This window comes from Octopus sinensis, unplaced genomic scaffold (genome assembly GCF_006345805.1).
Source record: "Octopus sinensis unplaced genomic scaffold, ASM634580v1 Contig18317, whole genome shotgun sequence".
NCBI classification, from domain to species: domain Eukaryota; kingdom Metazoa; phylum Mollusca; class Cephalopoda; order Octopoda; family Octopodidae; genus Octopus; species Octopus sinensis.
This window is the reverse complement of record NW_021835738.1, coordinates 1-10,000: the sequence shown is the minus strand read 5'-3', so window position 1 is coordinate 10,000 and position 10,000 is coordinate 1. Positions and strand designations below refer to the sequence as shown.

The 10,000-nt window shown below is 35.6% G+C and overlaps 1 protein-coding gene across 1 annotated transcript in view; it reads left to right on the top strand.

The window, feature by feature from the left end:
* The window catches only part of LOC115231359 (decapping and exoribonuclease protein), a 21,564-nt gene extending 18,659 nt beyond the window's left edge, over positions 1 to 2,905 (top strand). The window contains exon 8 of the mRNA XM_029801404.2: positions 2,314 to 2,905. The gene's annotated coding sequence lies outside the window, so the exon portion shown is untranslated. The remainder of the gene's footprint in view (positions 1 to 2,313) is intronic.
* The last annotated feature ends 7,095 nt before the right edge of the window (positions 2,906 to 10,000 follow it).

The following is a 10,000-nucleotide window of genomic DNA, read 5'->3' as shown; positions in this document are numbered from 1 at the left end:
TATATATATATATATATATATATAAATATAATATATTTGTGTGTGTGTGTGTGTGTATATATATACACACACACACAGAATGAGAAAGACATATACGACTATATATATATATACGGAGTTTTTGTGTGTGTCTGCATGTCTGTGTATATCATCATCATCATCATCATTTAGTGTCCATTGTCCATGCTGGTATGGGTTGGATGGTTTGACCAAGGGGCTGACAAGCTGAGGGGATGCACCAGACTCCAGTCTGACTTGGCGTGGTTCCTATGCCCTTCTTAATGCCAACCACTCTAATATGTGCTTTTACGTGCCACTGGCACAAGTGCCATTTGGATGACACCAGTATCTGCCATGACTATTTCTCTTGGCTTGATGGGTCTTCTACTCAAGCGCGACATATTGTCAAAGGTCTTGGTCGCTTGTTATTGTCTCCATGAGGTCCAACGCTTCAAAGCTGCTTTTTACATGCCACCAGCACAGGTGCTAGTTACGCAATGCCAGCATCGGCCACATTGCCTCCGTTATATATATATCATCATTGCCACATTGCCTCTGTTATATATATCATCATCACCATTATCATCATCATTTAACATCTGCCTTCCATGCTGGCATGAGTTGAACAGTTTGACATGCAGAAAACTGCACCAGACTTCTGTGTTTGTTTTGGTGTGTGTTTTACAGCTGAATGCCCTTCCTAACACCAACCATACCAAGAATGGATGGAGTGAGTGCTTTTTACAAGGAAAAAATATATAACAATTATATATATATATATATTTCTTTATTGCCCACAAGGGGCTAAACATAGAGAGGACAAACAAAGGGGTTAAGTCGATTACATCGACCCCAGTGCATAACTGGTACTTTTTTTTATCGACCACGAAGGGATGAAAGGCAAAGTTGACCTCGGCGGAATTTGAACTCAGAACTAAGCATTTCACCCAGTGCGCTAATGTTTCTGCCAGCTCGCCGCCTTAACGATTATATATATATATACAGGCACAGGAATGACTGTGTGGTAAGTAGCTTGCTTATGAACCACATGGTTCCGGGTTCAGTCTCACTACATGGTACCTTGGGCAAGTGTCTTCTACTATAACCTTGGGCCAACCAAAGCCTTGTGAGTGGATTTGGTAGATAGAAACTGAGAGAAGCCCATACTCAAAGGCCCAGGAATAGGGGGTGCACTTGCACCCCTTAGAATTTTCAGGTGGTGCAAGATCAGAATTTGAACCCCCTACATAATTTTACCAGTTTCAGAAAATAGTGTCTCAAAATTTATCTGTATAAGATGCTTGAAACTAGATTTCGTTTAAAAGCAAAAACAAAGAACAAAAATAAATAGATGAATGAATAAAAGTGATGAAGCTGGGCTTAAAATTCCAAAGGGAATTTATGACTAACCAACTTCTGACGCAAAGTAGCGTCAAAATAAAAAGTCTTTGACAACAACAGTAGCAGCAAACAACAAGAACAACATGACCAGTATCCTGGACTTTACATCCTCCCTCAGCAACACCAATCTCAAGAAGTCTTCTAGTGGACATGATCTGGGTATTATTGTAAACAACAATCTGCATTGGACAAACCACATATCTAAGATTGTCAAAAAGGCTGAGGGGGTGCTAGCATCACTCAGTAAGATCTTTGTCAGCCATGCTCCAGTTATCTATTTAAAATTAAGAGTGGCTGTGTGGTAAGTAGCTTGCTAACCAACCACATGGTTCCAGGTTCAGTCCCACTGCATGGCATCTTGGGCAAGTGTCTTCTGCTATAGCCCCGGGCCGACCAATGCCTTGTTAGTGGACTTGGTAGACGGAAACTGAAAGAAGCCTGTCGTATATATGTATATATATATATATGTATGTGTTTGTGTGTCTTTGTTTTTGTCCCCCTAGCATTGCTTGACAACCGATGCTGGTGTGTTTACGTCCCTGTCACCTAGCGGTTCGGCAAAAGAGACTGATAGAATAAGTACTGGGCTTACAAAGAATAAATCCCAGGGTCGATTTGCTCGACTAAAGGCGGTGCTCCAGCATGGCCGCAGTCAAATGACTGAAACAAGTAAAAGAGCAAAAGAGTAAATATATATATATATGATGATGATGATGATGATGATGATATATATGTATATGTATATATATAGTTCAGATTTTCAGAAAACAAAAGATAAAAACAGGTGTGGGAACAAGAAGCAGGTGTATTAATTTGACACTCAGGTGTGTGTGTGTGTGTGTGTGCATGCGCACATGTGTGTTTGTGTGACTTATACACCATTTTAATTCTTGTATTTTTCTTTTCTTTCAGACTTCCCTGTTTACCATCTCTGGGACCATGGAACATCATGCAACAAGCTTACCTGGAGCACCTGGATATAAGGCATTGCATTATATCATTTCACATCTCACAGTTTTGTGTTCAAATCCCACTTTAGTGAAATTTTATTTTTTATTTTCTATCTCCTCTTCCTTTATTCCTCATAACTCACCCTTTCATTCACCCTCCTTTCTTCCAGGGTCAGTCAAGTATTCAGGGTAGCTGGAGTTCTCCAGTCCTGTAAAGTTTTACATGGGTGTGGCCTTGACCTAGGAGAAGACTACACCCATGTAAAACCTACAGCTTGCTGGTCACCTCAGCTGTCTTGGCCTGCCGAGTCCTTGTAATCAGACTACCAAGTTTATAGAGCTGAATAATATTACACAGACTGGTTTTCGCTTTAAGGGCAAGCAGGACAAAAAACCTGAAGCATCAAGGGTCAGTCTACATAGCTACTTCAGGGCACATTGCTTTTTCTCGTGACCTTCAAGACATGTTGAAACTGCTATCACAATATATTAGGGGCTTTCATACAGTTAACAGACTAAACAACTAATCTTATAAATAAAATATATTTCAATAATCATGTTGTCTGTTTTTGTTGGGTTTTATCAAATTTCTTCAGGGAAGAAATGCTGTTGTTTATGTTTATTGTTAGAGAAACGGGATTATAATTTGCCCCTTTGACATTTAAACCAACCACACACACACACACATATATGATGATGATGGTGATGGTGATATATATATAGACTGCTCTTGGGTGCCACTGGTATATGTATATATATATATATATATATAATATATATAGATATAATGTATATGTATATTATATATATATGTTATGTTATAATATATATATGTATATGTATATATATATATATGTATATGTATAATATATATATATATATATGTATATATATATATATATATGTATATGTCATATATATATATATATAATGTATTGTATATATATAATATATGTATACTGTATATATAATATATATAATAATATATATATATATATTGTATATGTTATATATATATGGTATATGTATATATCTATATGTATATGTTATATATATATATATAATATATATATATATGTATAGATATATATTATTATATTGTATATATATATATATATGTATATTATTATATATTATATGTATATATATAGATATGTATATATATATATATGTATATAATATGTTTATGTATATATATATTATGTATATATATATATATATGTATATATATATATATGTATGTATATATAGTATGTATATATATGTATGCATATATATTATGTATATATATATAGTATGTTAATATATATGTATATATATTATAATATGTATGTATTATATATTTAATTGTATATAATATATATGTATGTATATATATATATAGTATGTATATAGATTATATTATGTATATATATATATGTATGTATATATAATATATGTATGTATATATTTATAGATATATATATGTATATATATATATATTATATATTATAATATGTATATATATATATATGTATATATATATATGTATATATATATAATAATATGTTATTATATATGTATATATGTATACTATGATATATGTCATATATAATATATATATATATTTTTTTATACATATATATGTAATATATATATGTCATAATGTATACATATATATGTATATATATATAGTGTCTTTGTATTATATATATAAGTCATATATATAGATATATGTATACATATATATGTATATTATATATGTATATATGTCATATATAATATATATATGTATACATATATATATATGTATACATATGTATATATATATCTATATATATATATATATACACAGTATATGGAGAGAAGGAGAAAGAACAGCTGAAAATTACTTGATGAACAACAGGTATTATCATCTGTGACTCATTTGCATATGAATACATTTGGAGGTACCACATATTACTTAAATTAATATACTGAGACTGTTTATGCATGGATAAACTGATGATATATTTACACATGTATGTTTCAGTAAACAAGCATTTAGCCTCATTCTATTCATGTCAACAAAACCTATTGATATGTAAATGAGCAGGGGCAACGTGATTTGTTGTCTGACTCTAATCTCAGGGGCTGGAGTCGATTCAATATTCCTCTTTCTATGGATCTCATAGACAATGACAATTTGTTATTATTATTATTATTGTTTAAGATTATATAAGGCAGTGAACTGGCAGAATCATTAGCACGCTGGATGAAATGCTTAGTGGTATTTCACCCGTCGCTACATTCTGAGTTCAAATCCCACCGAGGCCAACTTTGTCTTTCATCCTTCCGGGGTTGATAAAATAAGTACTAGTAAAACACTAGGGTTGATGTGACTGACTAGTCCCCTCCCCACTAATTTGAGGCTTTGTACCTATAGTAGAAAGCATTATTGTTAGAATTATTATTATTATTATTATTCAGTAGTTTTATTTTTATAGCGTGCTTTCACTTCACTACCGAGCGCAGCTCTATGTGCCTTGGGTATGTACTGTGATTTGTTGTGATGCTCTGATGGTTATTGTATGGAAAGTGTTCTGCGTAGGATGTGTGCAGTGCCTAATAGTGCAATTTTCTGTATGTTATATGTGTTTGTAAATCCTGGTGTTTTTGTTATGTATTTGTCTGAATATTTTTTTATCATGCCTAATGCACCTACTATGATAGGAATTATTATTATTATTATTGTTTAAGGCGGCAAATTGGTGGAATCGTTAGCATGCTGGACAAAATACATTGCAGTATTTCGTCCATTTTCACGTTCTGAGTTCAAATTCTGCCCATGTCAACATTACCTTTCATCCTTTAGGGGGTCGATAAAATAAACACCAGTTGAGCACTGGGGTCGATGCAATCGACTTACCCCCTCCCCCAAAATTTCAGACCTTATGGCAAAATTTGAAATTATTATTATTATTATTATTATTATTATTATTATTATTATTATTATTATCATTATTATCATCATCATCATCATCATTATTATAATTAGTATATAAGGCAATGATCTAACAGAATCATTAGTATGTCGTGCAAAATGCTAAGCGGCATTTCACCCGTCTTTAGGTTCTGAGTTCAAATTCTGCTGAGGTTGACTTTACCTTTTATCCTTTTGAGTCCAATAACATAAGTACCAGTTGAGCACAGGGGTCGATGTAATTGACTAGTCCCCTTCCCGCAAATTTTTATTATTATTATTATTATTATTATTATTATTATTATTATTGTTATTATTATTGAGTGAGGGAGCTGTGCATGCCATCAAAGTGACACTGGGGTAAAATATCCGAAGCCCAGTATACCCCATTAGGAAGGGCATCCAGCTGTAGAAACCTTGGGAGATCAGCTTGGAGCCTGGTGCAACCTCCTGGCTTGCCAGTCCTCAGTCAAACCATCCAACCCATGCCAGCATGGAAAGCAGATGTTAAACGATGACAATGATGATGACATATATCACACACACACATACACACACACATATAAACACACACATATACATATATATTTCTTTGCTGCCCACAAGGGGCTAAACACAGAGGGGACAAACAAGGACAGACAAAGGGATTAAGTCGATTACATCGACCCCAGTGTGTAGCTGGTACTTTATTTATCGACCCCGAAAGGATGAAAGGCGAAGTCGACCTCGGCGGAATTTGAACTCAGAACGTAACGGCGGACGAAATACGGCTACGCATTTCGCCCTGTGTGCTAACATTTCTGCCACACACATACATATATATATATACATACATACATATATATAATTATATACATATACATATAGTTATGTGTGTGTGTGTGTGTGTGTGTGTTGTTTATATACACTCCACAGGTTTCTAATGATTCATTGTTCCATAATAATGACTACAACCAAAAGGCAAGAACAACAACAACAACAATAGCAGCAGCAGCGTCGTCAACATCAATACAATGAATAGTGGCAGCTGGTGTGTTACCTTAAACAACAACAACAACAGTGTCAAGGTAAGAAGAGACTGAGAATGTAGGAAAATATTACATAACAAAAATAATAATAATAATAGTAATAATAATAATAATAATGATGGTAGTAGTAATAATAATAATAATAATAGTAATGATAATAATAATAGTAATAATGATAATAATAATAATAATAATAGTAATAATAATAATGATAGTAATAATAGTAATAATAATAATGATAGTAATAATAATAATAATAATAATAATAGTATAATAATAATGATGATGATATAATGATAATAATAATAATTATTATTATAAAGGGGAAGGCAAAAATCCTCCGTGACTTTGATTTCCAGACAGAGAAGGTGCTAGAGCTCCGGAAGCCGGACATGGTAACTTTTAGGAGGGACAAACAAGAGTGGCTAATAGTCGATGTAGCAGTGCCAGGAGATCAACATATGATCATGGAAGAAAGAAAGAGAAAAGGAGTAAAGATTATTTGCCAACATAACATGGCAGTCCTGGTTTAGGACGAATATTGCTGTAATTTAGCCCCAGGAGACATCATCTCCAGCTCACTATACGACACGATGTGTGTCCTTATATTTTCGATCAAGGGAACATATCTATATATAAGGACACAGATCGTGTCGTATAGCCAGCTGGAGAGGATGTCTCCTGGGGCTAAATTACAGCAACATTCGTCCTAAACCAGGACTGGCATGTTATGTTGGCAAATAATCTTTACTCCAAAGTACAGTTGTACTCTTTCTCTCACTCTTTCTTCCTGTTTCTTGTCCCCAACTTCCTACGCAACCGCTGAGCCTGGATGCGCATTCATCCATCCGTCGATGCTCTCGGTGTCGGGGGTTGACCTACTTTCTCTTGTACGGGTCGTACAGTTGTTGAATATCTCTCGTTGTGAGATTTACAAATAGCAATTTTCTGAAAGAGAAAAGGTTGATAAATATGGAGACCTGAGAATTGAGACTGCAACGATGTGGCAGCTACGAGAATCAAACATAAAGGTTATCCCTTTTCTTTTTGAAGGCCAGATTTTCCTAGTCAACTAAACAATTTGAAACTTCGTATACTGGTAGAATGTGTCAAAAGAAAACATTATTGTAAACAAAATTGTAATTCGTAACTTAAACGTAGTTTAATTTTAAGAATTTTAACCAATGAAATCGCAGCATTCGAGCTCAAATTATTTACCTCTTCTTCTGTCTTCTACATGTGCTAGAAATAACAGCTATATCTCTTAAATCGATTAATTTCGTCGTCCAATAAAAATATTAACGATATTTTTTGAATATTTTCTTTATTTTTTTTTTTTACCGAAAAGGCTTCTCCCAAGGTTTTGAAGGTCCAGAAACAACAAAAGCAAAACAATAATATGCCTAAATCGGTCTCGAGTTTGCGCGTGGAGTGTGAGTCGTATTGTAAAAATTTGCGAAATATTTTTTCATAAAAGGATGCCCCCAGCTTGTCGGAAGCTGTGATATAAATTGGGAAAAAAATCCTCGACACCAGTGCGTAATTGGTACTTAATTTATCGACCCCGAAACGATGAAACATTGACCCCACCCCACCCCCTTCTGTGCAAATTTGTTGCGGCAAGTGGCAAAACACAACGTTCGAAGATGTTGGAATTTCATTGGTTAAAATTCGTAAAAATTAAACTACGTTTAAGTTACAAATTACAATTTTGTTTTCAATTTTGTTTACAACAATGTTTTCTTTTGACACATTCTACCAGTATACGAAGTTTCAAATTTTTTAGTTAACTAGGAAAATCTGGCCTTCAAAAAAAAAAAAGATCCGCAATGGGTTCAATACCACCCTATATGAAAACTTTAGAAATGCCCTACAATCTAAGGGTATTGCAAAAGTCGGCATTACTTAGAACTGCATGCATATTGCGTAAAGCACTGACTGTCGTTGCGTCTGCTGTTGCTGTTGAGCGAAGCGGTCTTCGTCCAGTGGGAGAAGTCCGAAACGTGGTCCTTTGCTATTCGTAAGACCCGCACAAGAGAAAGCAGATCAACCCCCGACACCGAGAGCATCGACGGATGGATGAATGCGCATCCAGGCTTAGCGGTTGCGTAGGAAGTCGGCGACAAGAAACAGGAAGAAAGAGTGAGAGAAAGTTGGAGCGAAAGAGTACAACAGGGGTCGCCACCCCCACCCCCTGCCCGAGCTTGGTGGAGCTTTAGGTGTTTTCGCTCAATAAACACACACAACACCCGGTCTGGGAATCGAAACCGCGAGTCCGCTGCAATAACCATCGGGCCATTGCGCCTCCACTCTCGTTGCGTCTTGACTCTCAGAGCCAAGACTATAGAAAACGTTGCAAGACGCAACGAAAATTTTAAGAGAATAAAAATAAAGAATAAGTGGAAATTTTACCGGTGAGTGTGTTAAATTATAAGGCACAAAAAGAAAATGACTCTCCCCAGACAGAACAGTATATATATTATATATATATATATATATATATATATATATATATCCAAGAACACGTTGTTCCAATGTATCTTTTCTATCTTCAATCGACTTAATCCCTTTGTCTGTCCTTGTTTGTCCCCTCTGTATTTAGCCCCTTGTGGGCAATAAAGAAATATATCTTCATAGATATAGCTGGGCGTGATTCGGGAGGAATTTGGCTGCTGTTTCTAGTTCGCCGGTCAAACAGCTACGTAGAAAAGAAGTCCCTTTCATCAACCATTGAATAAAAGCGAAAGACGATGATGTAGTTTGATCTGATTGGTTATTGAATGTCTGAATGAGAAACTAACGTAATAGCAGCTATTGACTATCATAACAACGACCGCGACGACCGCCACTACCATGACGATTATCATGACGACGACCGCGACGGCGGCGACCACCGTCACCGCCACCACCACGACGGCGATCACGACTACGACGACCACGATGACTACGACGAGAGCAGAGCTGGAATTTTCAGACGCAAACAGATCGATAAAGATGATGTGGATGATGGCGGGTAAAGCAGAGAAAATTCTCACTCAAACCGTGAACCATTGTGAATTAATGTATCTCCTACTTTTCACTGAACAACCGTTGATGGCTTTCATTCTTTTCTCTCTTCGTTTACGTTTTAACGTTCGCCAGTAAGTCTCTTATATTTCTTCATTGCCCACAAGGGGCTAAACATAGAGGGGACAAACAAGGACAGATAAAGGGATTAAGTCGATTATATCGACCCCAGTGCGTAACTGGTACTTAATTTATCGACCCCGAAAGGATGAAAGGCAAAGTCGACCTCGGAGGAATTTGAACTCAGAACGTAACGGCAGACGAAATACGGCTACGCATTTCACCCGGCTTTCTAACGTGGCCGCCTTCTACTTGGAAAAGTTATCTTGCCATAAAAACCAATCTGTGATACAAAAAAGCTGGGGGTGGGGATGCTGCTTCTCTCTGTCCCTTTTTCTCTCTCACACGAAAGGGTTTCGGTCCACATTCTTTACGTCTGTCCAGTTCCCTTTTGCAGAATCGCTTATGTTACGATGTTATAAACGCAAGTATTGGTGAGACGACACACACCGCTATCTCCCCCTCTCTCTCTCTCTTCTCTCTCTCTTCTCTCTCTCTCTCTCCTATATATATATATATATATATATTATATATATATATATATAGAGATAGAT